This window comes from Arvicola amphibius, chromosome 10 (assembly GCF_903992535.2).
Source record: "Arvicola amphibius chromosome 10, mArvAmp1.2, whole genome shotgun sequence".
Classification (NCBI taxonomy): domain Eukaryota; kingdom Metazoa; phylum Chordata; class Mammalia; order Rodentia; family Cricetidae; genus Arvicola; species Arvicola amphibius.
The window spans coordinates 44,738,921-44,756,093 of NC_052056.1; the positions used below are offsets into that span (position 1 = coordinate 44,738,921).

The window sequence follows — 17,173 nt, forward strand, 5'->3', positions numbered from 1 at the left end:
TCTTGAGCCAATGTCTTTGCTACAAACTTTCCTACAGGAACACTTGTTGAACTAATGAACATTTCTAAATAGATCCTTGGGGTTAAGCAAGTAAAGAATGGCCTTTGAAGATATTTTTAAACCCTTAGTACCAGCTGTATGTGCCATGCTTTTTTCAAGTTCGTAATTCTGAATTTATTCTTACTTAGGGAATCTTTCCTAAGTCAAGTTGGTCAAAACGGAACTATAATAAATTCTACATCGCTATCTGCTTAGTGTGCAACTAATCATGAACAAAAAGAGATCATGTGGGGAGTTAAAGAAAATTCATCCTTAATTACCGCTTTAGTTATAAAGTGACATATTAGAATTGCTCAGTGGGGACACTGTGGATATATGTGCAACATACATGTGAAAACACATACGAGCTACCATCCCCAATGTCCTATACAATTCACTCTCCTGCTAAGAGTAAGTAATCAAAATAGCACCACCAGTCAGGATCCTTAGTTCACAAAGCATTCTCATTCGTTTTAATTCTTAGAACAATGTGTTTGCCAGGGCACACGTCATCCGCATTTACAAATAGTATGTGAGGTTTGAAAGGACAGATGACTTGCTTCAGGACACAAAGTTCTTAAAGGGGACAGCTGCCTCTCCTGACTCACACATTATGAGCGGCTTAGCAGCAGCAGGAACCCAAACTGAACCTTTGCATCCCATAGCCATCCTGTAAGGCACAGAGGAACTCCAAAACGTGATGTGGAGTCTTTACTCTCCAGAGGAAGGAAGATTCCCTCAGGCCAAAGGGATATATACTACAATTCCATGCAAGAAGAAAAAAATATGTTTCACAGTCTTCTGTGAGGTGTTTTTTTCCTACTAGCAAAGAGGCCTTTGTAAATACTGAATTTATATTATTTAGATACCGAAGAAATCCTGATCATTTTCTATTAAAATTGTGATTATATTTAACATGGTTGTGTTAGTCCTTTACAACCTGTGAGCAATGTGGACTTCTGTATCTAAAAAGGATCTCAATCTTAATTTGAACAATCCTTCACACCTTCTAGGATTTATGCTTTTTTCACTAAAATTTAGGTGAACATAATCAGTTTGGGTTCCGGGAATACCTTGTTTTAAAATGTTGTCTGGAAAGCCCAGTTATGATGAGTTATGATGGACCACCTTTCTCAAAGGAGAGGACCTGAATGCTGAGAAAGAATCGTGGTTGTGAATCCCACAAGCCACAGACTTTTGTTGTCAGTACAGAACCCAAAAAGTTGTCACTAAATTCTGCAATCCAGTGAATATGGAGATTTTCAGATAAAAAAAAAAAAAAACTCAGTACTTGGTTCTAAAGCCTAACAATGCCAGGGACTCTTGTTTCTCTCTATCACACCCTTCAGCTGTGTACAAGCATCCGGTCAGCATTGGAACTGACTGCTTGCAACTTGACGGTTTCTCTGTGTAACCCTGACTGGCCTGGGATTCATTTTGTAGACCGGGATGGCCTCCCACTCACCGAGATCCACCTGCCTCTGCCTTCCACCTGTGATTAAAGACATGTACCGCCACCACCCAGCTGAGAACTTGAAATTTCTGAAGCCTTAACTGTTACTATTTCAGAGTCTCTGTCAATATAAAATGTCATGATGTCCCCAATACCTTGGTCTTAGAACACTTGCAGTCCAAACTGACTGTTCTTCCACAATAAGTAATGCTGAGTTGTGATTTTTATTATTTACTATTTTAATAAATTCCTTTGCATAAATGTAATTTGCTCTATCTTATAGGTAATGAGATCAAGATCATGGTCTAAGGTCACATAGCAAGTTTTAGAGCCACAGTTATACCCAGGCTAGCAAATAATCTCTTAGTTCAGCATGCTTTTTCATAGCCTTGTTTAACTTCACAGATTTACCCAGTAACAGAGGTTCTTTAGAGTCACATAAAGGGCTTGCCAAAATATAGATACTGCGGCATCTACCTCGACGTATCTGATTGAGCAAGCCTAGAGTAAAAGCCAAAGATTTACAATTCCCGCAAATTTCTAAGCAGCATCAATGTTACTGGTCTGAGGAGCATTCTTTTAGGAGCACTGATCAACAGACTGCATGTGCCAACAGTGAGACAAGAGGTTTTCTGAAAGAAGTTAGCTCCAGAGATGGTACCTTGAGCTGCTTATTTCTCCATTTCTAACCTCCATTGTGAAAGAACACTATGGACTGAGGACTAGGAAAAAAAGACTAGGATTTTGAAAGAATTCAGACCTTCTGGCAGTAAAACATTGGATACTAATGGCTGGAGAGATGGTTCCAAAGTTAAAAGCACTTGCTGCTCTTCCATAGGCTAGGAGTTTGGATCCCAAAACCAACATGGCAGGGTCAGAGAGTCCCAACTTCCAGAGGTATCTGATGCCGTCTTGTGGCTTCTGTGAACACCTGCATACATATAGCATACACAGAGACACATACACATAAATAAAAGTAAAAAAGAATTGGACACTGAGATTCTTCAGCTTCCTTCTAACTAGAATTTCTGTTGTGAATTAACTAATGTGTCATCCCTCAGCAAGTGTCAATATATGGATCTTCAATGGACCCCTTCACAGCATGATTTTTTTAATTTTTATTTATTTATTTTATTAAGCTATACATTTTTCTCTGTCCCCCTTCTCTCCCCACCCCTTCAGCCCTCTCCCATGGTCCCCATGCTCCCAGTTTACTCAGGAGATCTTGTCTTTTACTACTTCCCATGTAGATTAGATCCATGTATGTCTCTTTTAGGGTCCTCATTGTTGTCTAGGTTCTCTGGGATTGTGGTATGTAGGCTGGATTTCTTTGCTTTATGTTAAAAAGCCACTAATGAGTATAATATGATATGATAATTGTTCTTCTGGGTCTGGGATACCTCACTCAATATGATGTTTTCTAGCTCTATCCATTTGCCTGCAAATTTCAAGATGCCATTATGTTTTTCCACTGTGTAGTTCTCCATTGTGTAAATTTACCACATTTTCCTTATCCATTCTGCGGTCGAGGAGCATTTAGGTTGTTTCCAGGTTCTGGCTATAACAAACAGTGCTGCTATGAACATAGTTGAGCACATGTCCTTGTGGCACGATTGAGCATTTTTTGGATATATACCCAAAAGTGGTATTGCTGGGTTTTGAGGAAGGTTGTTTCCTTATTTTCTGAGAAATCATCAAACTGATATCCAAAGGGGCTGTACCAGCTTGCACTTCCACCAGCAATACATGAGTTACCTTTACCCCACAACCTCTCTAGCATAAATTGTCATCAGTGGACAACATGTTTTAAGAGCATGGCTTTGTGTGAACCTAGGAGGAAGTTCTTACAGAAAGAAGAAAAGACTCATCCATAGTTTGTCAGCCAGACACTGTGACTGATAAAGGCTCTTGTAACATGAGCCCAGTTAGAACCAACAAAGTAATATATCTGCCGAAATGAATTTTAAAAAAAAAGCTAAGAAATTTTAGTTATAGCAAAAGATAATATCCAGACAAATGTAGATGATGGTGCCAGTATTAATTTCCTGGGCTTTTATGACAAATTACCACAAGTCTGATACTGTAATACCATGCATATTTATCCTCATTACAGTTCTGAAAGCAGAAGTCTGAACCTGTTTTACTGCACTAGAGTCAAGGTCTTCCTAGAACTCATTCGTTTTGGACATTCTAGAAGACAGTTCACCTTCTTACCCTTTCTGTCTTTGAAAACCTCGCACTCTTTGGCTTGTGGCCCCTCTCTTGGACAGCTCCAGCTCCAGCTTCTTCTGCCAACACATCAACTGACTGAGCCTCCTACCTCTTTCTTAGAAGAACTTGTATTTATAGCCTACCTAGGAAATCCCAGATAATCTCCCCATCTTAACAGTGTTTGCTTAATCACATCCACAAGACCCCCTTGGCCATATAAGGTAACCTACAGGTTCTGGGAGTTAGGACATGAGTGTACTGTGAGGCTATCCATCAATCTGCCTAGCACAGTTCCTTTGCAATATGTTCATAAAACTAAATGTATAGTTACCCTTTATTATCATCAGAATTTAAGACTTATTTTAATAGAGTTTCTCCAAAAGGACAGAGAGCAGAATTGTGGAAGCCAAGAATACGAAAGACATCTTGCAAAGTATGGGCATGGAGAGGGATAGCGGAATTTGACTTTCAAAATGGGTGCTTTTCTTCAGTTGTTTGACCTTAAGCTTATCAGATAAGCCATGTCTACAACTTAGCTTTCCTAGGCTACCAAGAAAACAAAGCATCTGCTGAAGACCTTTTTCTTCTATTATATCACTGAATTGCATTTTAAAACCAAGGTCTTGCTAGCCATCTCCAATGTTCCAATATTCTCTTCTAATTAAAAATTCACTTGATTTTAGAATATGAACTCTAAGGACTTTCTGTAAAAATAGTGGTGACACTATAAAAATAAGTAAACTATAAGTACTTTCATTGGCTAATTTTGATTATTCATTTGTTTGTTTGTTTTGTTTTATTTGATTTTATTTTTGAAACAAGGTTTCTCTGTGTAACAGTCCTGTTTCTTTGTCCTGGAACTCACTTTGTAGATCAGATTGGCCTCAAACTCATAGAGATCCGATCCACCTGCGTCTGCCTCCAGACTACTAGGATTAAAGGCCTGTGCCTTCACTGCCCAGTGACTAATTCTTAAACATCCTACTGAATAATATCATTTAGATCATCAAATCACTAGTGTTAGGGTAATATGCACACCTATTTTATGCATTTAGGGCCTAGATAAAAATGTGGTCAGGAACTGTCAAGCTATTTGGTACTTCTGGCTTTTATGGGATGTCGCCTACCAGTGTGAGCAATAGTCATTTGAGACAATACATTAAATATGCTGGGCAGTGGTGGTGCACACTTTTAATCCAAGCACTCAGGAAGCAGAGGCAGGTAGACCTCTGTGAGTTGGAGGCCAACCTGGTCTACAGAGCAAGTTCCAGGACAGGCTCCAAAACTACAGAGAAACCTTGTTTCAAAAAAACCAAAAGAAAAAAATGCAAAACAAAATGGAAAGGCCTTGTTCCCATAGAGGTCAGTCTCAATACATTAGTGACTAACAAGAAGGCAGTCACTGAGAGATCACTGAGCAGTGCCAAAGAAATGGGGACAGGCTGTTTGTTTATTTGTTTATTTTATTTAGACCTGTTTGCAGATAAGGTCATGGAATTAACCTATGATTTTCAAAAGGAAATAGGACTGGTTTGATACAAATCTCCCTATAGCATGAGGGTCACCCCTTAAGCACCGACTTTTAAGTGATTAAGTGATAAGAGGACCACAAAGAATCATTTGGAGGAAGTTTGTAAGAAAGGAGACTTTCAGAGCTGAACCGGAAAAGGTGCTTGACAGTAATATGTGGAGCTATGGCATTTATCAGTATGTGCAGAGTATGCATGGAATTTTGAACTAAAAGCTGGAGAAGCAAAGGTCTAAAAACTCTCATGCATAGTAAATAAATTAACCCCTTTCTCTGTTTCCCATACGCCTTACATTTGGTGGTTTATTCATGTAATGTGTTCACCAGTAAAGTGTCATGTACTATGTGTGAAGTTGTTTGTGCATGTGATTAAGATATAGGCCTCTGGGAGCTTCTTGTGGTGTTGTGTGCATGCAGCCAATCTTTATAGACCAAAAGTTCTTCAGGAAAAGGAGAGGGTGTGTCTACTTTTGACTGTCAAGCTTCTGAACTTGCTAAACAAGGCTTTCTTGTAAAATGTTTGAGTGTTTTATAAAGCAGCTGCCAAGGAAGTCAGGGTCTGTTGGCCGAATTGCTAGCTATTCTAAATGAGACTTATATTACTATGCTATATGTAGTACCTCATCTTTTTGTCTACTCTAAAAAGAACAGAAATTTCATTGACATATTTATGCTAAAAAAATACATAGAATAAAGAAATTATTTTATCATAATCAGGTCATCAGCTCTTGAAATACCTAACCGTGTGTGTATGTGTGTGTGTGTATTATTAGAATTCTGTCACCAACAAAATGGTTTAATAATCTGTTTATTTTTTTAAAAAAAGAAAGAAAAATAAAAATCTGTTTGAGTGCCAAATAGAAATCTTAGCTTCAACTAGTTCTCTTGTTTTATGATGACTTTCATTCTTTTCCCTATTTATTTATTTATTACATGTCCACTATACACTAACCATTTAGTGTGGAGGGGGAAGTAGCAGCCTGAGTGATTATGCAAACCTTAACAATAACTACATGTTTGTGTGTGTTCACATGCTTTTTAAAAGAGCATGTCTTTGACAGGGAGTGAAGGATAGCATTGTCAGGGGACAAATTAAAGAGACACGATGTAATTATCCAAACTGGAATTAAGCCAATTAATAACCTGTGTGCTAACACTACCCTCAAAGTGCTAAAAATACCATCAGATACTTAAATGCCCTGGTGGTCATGGTCAGCAGTCTTCCCTACCCCCAGTCTCAACCCTGTGCCAGGTGCATGCACCCTGGCTTCTGACGGAGGGCTGCACCTGAGAGGCACCCAAGAAACAGTCCAAACTCCCAAGCTTCTCTAACATAATGATGAGATTCATTATTTCTACTAAAAATTTTTAAATGCATTTTATTCATTTACTGTTCATTTAATCTACTAGCTTGTGAAACCTACTGGATGCCAGCATAACTCTGTTGTAGAGAATGCAGGCTTAAGGTCATATTGCCTAGGTATAATCCTAGCTCTGTTTACAGCTCCGTAATTTAGCAAATCTCATGAGTTCACTGTAGTTGAGTCTCCTCTGCTTTGAAATGGAGACACAATGTTGCTGTGACAGTAATTTATAATAGAAGTGCTGAATCCAGAGCAACTGTCCCAGAATGTACTGGCTCTCATGCTTACTGTGAGCCAGGAAATATTCTTGAATTTGGAAATAATGAAATTTTGTGGCCTTCAGATGAACTAACATCTTGTAAGTTTAGATTTTATAATTTTAGGGTTCAAAACTTCATTGATCTCCATTGCCATCCCTTTTAATATAAGTCTACATCTTCCATCTTTCTTTCTTGTTTGGTTTTATGTCCTGAATTGCCAGGTTTCAGATAGAACACACTCGGCACACCCATAGTTCATAATTGTGCTTATTTAACCTTTATATTAAGCCCTCCACAATAATTACCAGGCAGTTACAAGTCTGTGTATTTCCCTTATATTAACTGTCTCTACTATCTTCAGCTGGGTCAGTGCCATCACTTTTAACAGATGGGAAAACTGAGGCTCTGAGTAAAGCTCTGTCTCATGAAGTGTTAGAAAGCTGAGCTGGCTGAGAAGCCTATGCCCTCCATGTGCAGCGTGTCAGCATGCATTTATAAACACCTCCCTTCCCTGCCCTGGGCTTCCCCTATCATATAGTTTGAGACCTGCAGGAGGTTCAGCCAGTGTCAAAATCAGCCCTTTCTCTCTCTCACCTCCAGACTGGCTGTGGATCTTGTATTTCTGGCTAGTCACAGCAGCTATTGGTAAAGAGGTCAGTGTGCAAATAAACTAAATCACACTGGCTCTGACTTCTTTCGGGTGCCTTGCTCTTGAGTGGCTTCTAGGTGCCTGACATTCTTTCGGTTTTCTCCTTTCACCCCAAGTCGCACTGTCGTTACTGAAGCATGACTGGCAGGTTTTGCTTTTATATACATCATGATTCTTGTTTTAGGACGAGAGGCTTAATCTCTCCAGTAACATCTGATGGCACTGTTCTTTTTAGAAGCACCCCCTCCTTTTAAAACGCACACCCTCAATTTTCTGTTGTCAAGAGAGACCTCCTTACTAAATGTGATCATGTGTCCCCAAAAAGATGTAATCAAATTCATGAGCAAATAATACAATTGCCCCCCCCTTTTTGGTGGCTAGTTTTCAATTGAAATATATCAGAAAAGTTGCCCATTGCTAATCATCAGGTAGAAAATCTCATTAGTAATCTAAAACTCTGTCATAAGCTTGAAGACTCAATCCCTTTCACCCACACTGTGCCCGTATTTTGAAAATGTGTTGTCTGAAAAAGCCACATCTTCTTACATGGTGGCACGTAGCAGATGATGTTCACCGAGGAGATTGTGAAGTCTGGGCGAGGTTTTGGCAGATCAATCTACTGCCTGTATTAGCTTGAAAATGTAGCACAAGCCACCCCTTGCTCAGACAGGACCTTATAATGTTACATTTGTCTGCTCTATTCTAAGAATGAACAGAAAACAAACAAAAAATATTTCCCCTTGGATATAGACATTTGGGGTGAAATGGAGGGGTTTGCACTATTTCTTAGATGGAAGAATCTTGTTATCCTGGAGAAAAGGGTGATTTTCATATCCATGGGGCCGGAATCTTTAACGAATTCTAGTGGTTTGGTGATCCATGAAACAGCTTTCCAGCCTTCTAGAACTCGGGGTTCTAGTATTAACACAGTTGCTGCCTTTGTGATTTATTGCTCTGAGTTTCTGGGCCTCAGTTTCCTCCCTTGCTGAATGAAGGATGGGAGAGGTTCATGTCTGTGTCTTCTCCCAGCTTTGTATTTTCTGAGTCTGCAAATCGCCTTCAGTGTCTGCCATAGTCTGCCTTGCCAGCTATGTTTGTCACAAAGATTAATCCATTTTAACTGTACCTTGGAGTGCACCCGGGAGAGGAGGATGGATGGATTGTTTTGCACCTATTATTGCATCAGAACTTTTGCCTTTTTAGACAAGATCGTGCCATACCTAAAATCCGTCTGCCTGTCTGCCCACTGACTTTGTCTATACTGATCTCTTTCCATGGTGCCTCTTTTTCCAGCATCCATCTCCCTCCAAGATCTAGATTCGGCATCGGACTGTACCTGTCTTGTTCTCTGCAGCATCTGTCTGCTACACTCCTAGGCCATCATTAATAAACTTTCACACATGACACACAAACCCCCAATATGCTGGCACCTGCTTACAAATATCTGCGATTCATAAAACTAGGGGAGAAAACTGCATTTTTTTTAAAAAGACCTCTGTCTAGTGCCATTTGTATCTGCACTTTTTGTTTAGTTGTAAGTTTTAATAGTTCCCCCTTTGAGGGTTTGTCAGTACGAGCAGTATTGCTTATCAGAACACACCAACAGTCTTTTTGTAATATTCGCTTTCCCCTCTGGTTCAGCCGAGCCTGCTGACAGATCATTCAAATTCAATTGTTTTATGTCTAAGCCGAACAGCTAATTAAAGTAGGGATGATTAACCTGACTGGCAGTGTCGCTCTCCCTCTCGCGCTCTCTCTCCCTCTCCCTTTCTCTCTCTCCCTCCCTCCTGTTCCAATCAGTCTTTTTCTCACACACTCTCTCTCCTTCTCGGTGTGTCTCTGTCTCTCCCTCTCTCTCTCCTCCCTCTCTTCCTCTCTCTGTCTCTCTCCCTCCCTCGTTTGCGCTCTCTCTCTCTCTCTCTCTCGCTCTCTCTCGCTCTCTCTCGCTCTCTCTCGCTCTCTCGCTCTCTCTCGCTCTCTCTCTGTCTCTTGCTCTACTGTTTTTTTTTCCCTCTCTCTCTCCTAAACGTGGTCTGCTTGCTGATGGCAGAATGGCACTCGGAGATTTGTGCATTGTGTCTGGTTTCCTACGGGCAGGCTGACCCAGTGCCTCCAGGGACTTATCAATAGACCACTCAGAAGAGACACAGACAGGAGAGAGGAGGAGGGGTGGGGGGAGAGAGAGAGAATCAATATCAAGAATAGAAGGAGCTCCGAAGCCATTTTTTTTTTTAAAGAAGTATCGGGACTTGGGAGAGGGTGACAAAGAAGGTTTTTCAAAGAGGCAGTGGAGGAGGTTCTAATAAATTTGGAAGGAAACAGTTCCCTGTCTTGGGAAAAGGAGAACTCCTGACTGATTAGCATTCACACCAGGTATGAGATGTTCTACCCCTTATCACTGTGTCGCAACCGAGGTGGAAAGGCTTTTTTTTTTAAGGAGACTGAGCGAGCATGTATTTTGCTGTGTTTGTTGTTGGGGGGTAAGAGGGGCGGCGTGAGAAGCTGTGGGCATTTGTGTATGGGAGCAGGGAGAATGGAAGCAGTACACGGGGGTGGGAGAGAGTATGGAGTGTGTTACTGTCTTCCCTGTCTTTGTGCACCCCTGGGGGGTACCCAAGTTCATTTCTAGCAGGTGGATTTAGACGGGAGTTACTTAACGCTTGACCGCCAGTTTTGAAAAAAAGAAAAGAAAAGAAAGAAAAAGAAAAAACGCTGCTTCCTAGGGTCTGTTAAAAGGAAGCTCCAATTTCTCTCTCCTCCTCTCTCTCTCTCTCTCTCTCTCTCTCTCTCTCTCTCTCTCTCTCTCTCTCTCTCTCTCTCTCTCTCTCTCTCTCTCCCCTTCCCTCCCTCCCTCTCTCTCCCTCTCCCCCATCCCTCTTCCCCTCTCTCTTCTTTTTTTCCTCTTCTAACCAGACAGCGGGAGGGTTCCTGGCTCCCAGCCAGCCCAAAAGCCTCTAAGTGTTTTGCACTTGTTTCAGGGAGTAGCTGCCCGGGGATTTTTCAGCATTTTCACTGGAGAACAAAGAGTTCTTTACAAAGGGAGGGGGGGGCTTAATGTCTGATATATGTTTTTCTATTTTTATTAGTTTTTTTTTGCCTGAAAAAGAAAGAGACAGGAACAGAACATTACTCTATAAAGACACAAAGACAGTCAAAAGAAACATAGTTATCTTTTCTCTCCATCACCCCACATATATACATGAAAAATTAAAAGGAATGACTAATTAAGTTGGCTGTGTTGCTCTTTTCTCCTCTTCCAATCTTTCTGAATTCAACTGTTCCTCTGTTCACTCTGCTGTTCTTTCCTCCTCACAGTAAAAGTTGCTCAGGGTGTACCCTCTCCTAGCATGTCTCTACCATTTTTGTGTCCCTAAAATCTTGTAGGAGAAAGAGCAAGAGTCCATCAAATGATCAGTTTAGTTGCAAGAACATCCTCTACTTTTGCCACTTGGGTAAAAAGTTAATTATGGAATTTGAGCTCCCAAAACAGCAGTGGGGTCCATCAGTTCATTTGATCTCGCAAGTCTTTGCCTCTATCTGTTGAGAAGGCATCACTGTGTCGCTTGTCAGTTAAAGAAAGGTAGTAAGGGGTAGATATTTCTCTTTTCTGTTTTGTTTCTATGACATAAATGACTAAACCTCCAGAGACATTACTTGTCCGCTTTATGATATATTAGTTAAAGAAAAATGGAGCCTGGACAGAGGTTTTTCAACAATTCTGATAGCTACGTAGTTTTGTGTTCTGTTTGATGTTTTGCCTATGTGTGTGTGTTTCCACTATGAATTTGTGTTTGTAGCAAACATTCCAGAATTCTTATCATTTTCAAATTAGTCCTCTAACAAAAGAAAAGAAAAATCAGGATGTAAACTGTATGTGCAAAGTGTAGTAAACAGTTTTATGTTTTAATACATGCTGTACACTTATATTTTTATACTAATATCCTTGAATTATAATCCCAGGGAAATGCTTTCTTTCCAGAAGTTCTACTCTTAATGCATTTATATTTTAATTGTTGTTTGATATCTTTTGAAGGTTCATAATGGACAGTAAACTGAGCAAAGGGTAAAAAGCCACAAGCGCCACAAAAACCGAAAATACAGATTAGCTAAGCACCTAACTGCACATAACTGTGGCTCAGAGGAAGCAACTACAACAGTTGTTCACGAATCAGAAACTCTCTCCTTTCTTCCTCCCATTTATGGAAAAAAATATAATCTCTTCGTTATCCCCGGGAGTGGAAACTCTAAGAAATACTACAGACATACACATTTTCCCATATTTATGAAATGTGTGTCTCTCTGTGTTTCTTAAGGGCACAGTGTTTCAGGGGCAGAGGGCAACGCCTCACTAGTCAGCCCTCCTGACTGGGAGGTCCGAGTGCCTTGTGTTTGAAGTAACTTGATAACAAGGAGTCTTTTCGGGAACCCTTCTATGTGTGTGCTCCTTCAGTAATGACCCTCAAATTAAACCTGGCACTGGGTGGCCGAGCTAGCACTTGACCTCATGGAAAGATACTAGAAGTAGGGAAGTTTGGGCAAATCCAAAATTTCTAGGGTAGATCACTTGTTACAGTTACATGTTTTCTTGAGGAAAATTCTTGGATTGCACTCAGATGTCTATATTGTTGTAGAATTTGTAATGCTTTTAATACTGCTGAAGGAGTAAATGATCCTAAAATGAAAGTCAGCCATCAAAACTAAAAGAAACTAAGTCTTTAAAAAGTTTTAGATTGAAAGCAAAGAGGTTTGGAAATTTTTTTCTCCCCCCCCCCCCGACTTGCTTTCTTTTTTTTTTTTCTTATGAACCTTATTTGTGGCTGCAGCTGTTGTACCTGCATATTTGGGTTTGTGTGTGTCTCTCTTCTCCCTACCCTTCCCCTCTCTCTCTCTCTCCCTCTCTCTCTCTCTTTCTGGCTTTTGATGTGACCAGATTGTTTTCTCAGAGGGACAGAGGGACTAGGAAGAGGCTGTTGCTGAAGGCAGCAGTGGCTCTCCTTGCTCTAACGCAGGCAGGCAGCTCCCATCAGCTAGCTGCACCGGCAGAGTACACTGAAAGGTGATAGCTGCCATTCTGGGATTCTTCGTAGATCTGACCTGAGAGGAACACATTCACAGTCGAGGAGAAAGGGGAGAAAACTAGAGGAGGAGGAAAGAAAAGCTCTTTGAACTGGAATACACTGGCCCTTTCTTCCTGGAGGCAATCCGCTCTGGTGCTTGGCGACGTGTCCTGCACTATCAGATATCATATGACTTTCTATTTAGATTTCTTTTTGGAGAATGGCCTGTTAGGACTCTGTTTGTTTTCTTTTATTTAATTTCCTTCTCCCTTCACCCGCTAGTTTTGTGTATGTGTGTAGTGTGTGTGCACGCATGCATATGTGTGTGCAATTTTTATCTTTGTTTTTGTTCTGTTGACCTGATGTTTTATTTAAGGACAAAGCTTTAATTATTTCAGTATAGTGGTTTAATCACTTGCCAAAAAGAAACCTCATTCTGTGCTTTTTTGGGGGTCCATTTTTAAACACATCCATTATTACCACAGGAGGCTGCAGCTCCTAAATGCCTGCTGGTCAGACCTTGGCCCACTCCCTCACCTTCATATTCCCCTCCTCCTCTGCAGCACGCTCAGCAGTGTGAGTTAGGAAACACCTGTGCGGAGTTGGGAGGGAAATAAAAGTAGAGGCAACTTTTTCAAATCTACACTAGTAGTTTCACTTTAATAAACTTTTTTTCAATCCTTGATTCCCCCCGGGCACCCCCTCCCCCGCACTTTGTTGAGCTGGAAAACATCAGAGATAGTTAAGGACATGTCTGTGGAGCTTTTGTGAGGCCAGCTGAGCACCACTGGAAAGTGGAGCAGGAGATGCAGTCCATTCAGAGACTTAAGAATTAAGTAAGAGGTTTAAATACGCTCTTTGAGATCGGTGGGGCTGTTCGCTCAGGGTTTGGTGAGAGATGGTAAATGGGGTATTTAGGGCATGCAAGGCAGAGGAGGAGAAATTGCCAGACAGGAGAGAGACAGGCATTCCTGCTGCAATTAGGACTTTTAAAACCTTAACTCAATCAAATTTTTATTTTGTATATCTCAAAATTTAACTGATCAATGTGTGATCGGTTACCTTTTCATGCTAGCAATGAAGAACAGTTATACAGATGATTATTGCTGGATTTACCCTAAAATTTGATGTGTTTCTTTTTTGGTTTTGAAGAGTTCAGATTTTAGTTAGAAAAATAAAAGTATAACTTCTCTCAATATGTATAAGTTTGTCTATACATTATTCTTGCCATACAGAACATATCAGATCCTGATTGTGTGTGAATGTGTTTGTATTACAACACACGAGACTGCCTTAAAGGTTCAGGTGACCGCTACATGCTTCAGACCTGTAGCTTTTAGTTTCTTGTTACTTGCTCTGAAATTATTTTTTATGAACCTTTAATGTGCAGTGTCTTTTCATAACTAATGGTGAATTTTGTTGAAACTCGAAGAGAAATTTATTCCACCCCTTTAAGACTACCCAAAGGGGAAGGGAGAACTATTCTCCTTCGGCTCAAAAAAAAAAAAAAAAAAGAAAAGAAAAGAAAATTTTTTTAGAAACCTTTTTCTCCCAATGGAAAACTCCAAAACAGCTCTGTCTCAGAATGTTAAACTTGGCATGGATAAGAAATGTGAGTTTTGCTTTGTTTGAAGAAATTTGTTTTTGAGACAACAATGTTATAAATATTTTTAAATTGCCTGCTGAGCATGCGCTGTCTCTGACTTTATTCATAGTTTTAAATACACACCAAAGTGCAGTCTTCTGAATGGCCACAGGTAAGGCTGTCGATTTGTGTGATCCTTTTCTGAGGCACCTTCAGTGAGTCTACTCAGTTTTCCAGAAGGGAAAGGGGCAAGAGCTGAGTTCAGACCTGGATACCCTTCTAACTCTCATAGAGAAAAAGTGAATTGCCCACTAAGGCTTGCACACTGTACTTAGGGTAAGTACTATTCAACTTTTCTTTCCTATACGAGTTGCCTGCCTTAACTTTCTGGCTTATTACTAGTAGAGTAAATGGAGAAAAAATTAACTCAATGAGGAATTAGTCTGAAACATAAGATTTGCAGATTTTTAGGAACATCTATTGTGCATAAATTCAGGGATACGCGAATTTGCCAGTAAAATGCTGGAAGCTCAGTGCTTACAGAGCAAAGATGTGCTAGTCTGAACATGTCTGATCTCATCTGGAATCGAAAGCTAAATCTAGGTGGGCCTGTAATAATACCAGAGAAGGAACACATGTATCTTTTGTGCGAGCTTTTTTTTTTTCCCTTAAGCCAGACTTCCAAAGGCAAATGACAAAAGAAGTAGATTCTCCTCTCATTGCCTTGGTCCTCTACTTTCCTTCTGCAGTTCTGCAGAGACATGCCCAGGTGTTCTTGGTTGTTGTTGTTGTCATTGCTGCTGAAGTGCAGGCTTTCCTGTCACTGATGGTGACTCTTCCCGTTTTCCAGGGACCTTTACCTCCGTGACTCGGTGTGATGGTGCTTCATGTAGTCAGCTCTGTCAGGTCTGCAGTGCCCTCTCAAGCTCTGTAATTCTGACTGATTCTTACTAGAATGTAGCTCTTCACTGGCTGTTTGTGATAGCTGTGGTGGAGCTCTTTTTTTCATTTGTGGGGCTTTCATAACTACCCAAACAGGTCACCCTCTAAGATGAAATTTCTCATACTTATTTGTGATTCAGAACTGAACTTGTCTTAAAAACATTTTTTAAAAATATAGTTAGCCATTTGGGTTTTTGTTTGTTTTCTCTTCGTATTTTCGTTTTATTAATTTTAATAAATTCTAAAAAATGTAAATGATCATATTTTTCTAACAAAATAAATTTTGATATGCAATGCTTTTCTAATTCGGTTTTCTTTAAGTGGTTTAAGATTAAATTTGAAAAAAATAGTGTATTAAAAAGAATATTAAGACGCCTATAAGTAGCCTACTGATATTTCCAATACCCAATTTGAATTCATTTAGAGTTTTATTTTCATTTGTCATATTATCTTCCATTGCCAATCAGCATTACTATATGCAAGGGTGTGTGTCTGTGTGTGTGTGTGTGTGTGTGTGTGTGTGTGTGCGTGTGTGCAGGTATGTTTTAGCACATATGCATGCATACTTGCATATACAACAAAAGATACACAAAGCCACTTAACATTTATATTAATTCTGTTTTTACATAAAAGAAAAAATTAGAAAACTTTGGTTATTTTATCATTTTTCTGTAATTTGAAAATCCAATAAACTGTTGCCTTTCTCTGATTATTATCCACATATGCTTTTAAACATCTGTTTATGTTCTTATAAGTTACCTTAATTTCTATTTCATAGGTCTTACACACTCCTGCATTTTATGAGATGTATTAATGTGGAAGTTTATTCAGATACCACTTGCTTTATTGCATATCTGTTAGTGTGTTAACAAGTGGTTTGGGTTTTTTTATTTTTTTTCTTTTCTTCTAATTAGAGAGACTATGTGTTTCTAAATGTCACTAGTATTCTGAGGAAGAAACTGTTAAACCTGTGATCTCCTAGAAAGCTTTCAGACAAACCGAAGATACCATCTTTACCTTGCATTTGTCCAAGCTGTACCATTAGCAACCCAGAAAAAAAAAAAAAAAAAAAAAAAAACAGTAATAAGTATTTCTGACCATAGAACTAGGAACTACTACCAAAGAAAATTGTGGCATATGTAGGGAAATGCCAGGACCTTTTCCAATAAAATCAGCTGTTTCATGCTTTTTCTCCCCCCTCCCTTTTAAATTTTGTTTGTGACTTTTTTGGCTTGCTGAAGCATTTCCCTATAATCTTAGGAAGCCACAGCAAATTTTCAATGCCACAGCAACACTGTAGCCAAAAGGAACCAGGGAGCTGGTCCTGGGGGCTGTAGCCTTTCTCAGGAATCATACAAAGTAGGAGGAGTAAGGACGCTACTCTTTTTTTTTTTCCCCCAAGTTTATTCAACCTGCCAGGGACAGAGTTTTTCTTCGTGCATATTTCCTTCACCTAGCTAAGGCTTCTCCTTCATTGTCAATGACTTTCCATTGCTTCCGAGAGATGTTTCACATAGCAAAGCATTCTGTTTTCACTTTATATTGAAACATGGAAAGCTTTGAAAACAGGGAACGACAAAAGAAAGGGGGCTTAGGGCATCTGGGAAATATCTAAAAGAGCATTGGGCTCACAACTAGTTATTTAGATGGTCATGTCTGTAACTTATCTCTTCTCTCCAGGGCTTCTCAGGGTTAAAGGAAAGAAGGGGAGAACTATAGGGTTCAAACTGTGATCTAACTGACTCAGTAGATGGAGCTCTTCCCCCTAAGTCTGTAGTTAAATTAACGTCCCACTGCAGTTTGTGGGACTCTGTTTTAAGGTGTGTCATGATACACACATAAAATCAAAGCCTGTGTATCTGGAGAAAGAATTTTCTGGCACTTTTAAAGACAGAAAGCATTTGTTCAGAAAACAAGTCTGCAGGGGAGCAGTAAGGACAGGGTGGGAAGTGAGGTTTACCTAGCTAAATTTCTCCCTCTCGTTCTTGATACTCCTAAGTGTGAAGTTAAAGCCTAACCATTTTCCTGCAAAGGACTATAACCCTAGGAAAACATATAGCATGCACAGTGTTTGGCTGTGTTCGT

The 17,173-nt window shown here is 39.9% G+C and overlaps 1 protein-coding gene across 10 annotated transcripts in view; it reads left to right on the forward strand.

Annotated features, from left to right (window-relative positions):
* The window catches only part of Zbtb20 (zinc finger and BTB domain containing 20), a 733,810-nt gene that overhangs the window by 601,136 nt on the left and 115,501 nt on the right, over positions 1 to 17,173 (forward strand). The window contains exon 1 of one of the 10 annotated variants that reach the window (XM_038344646.1): positions 9,787 to 9,877. The exons of the other annotated variants lie outside the window; for them this stretch is intronic. The gene's annotated coding sequence lies outside the window, so the exon portion shown is untranslated. Of the gene's footprint in view, positions 1 to 9,786; positions 9,878 to 17,173 lie in introns of those variants that run through there. 10 annotated transcript variants of the gene reach the window in all.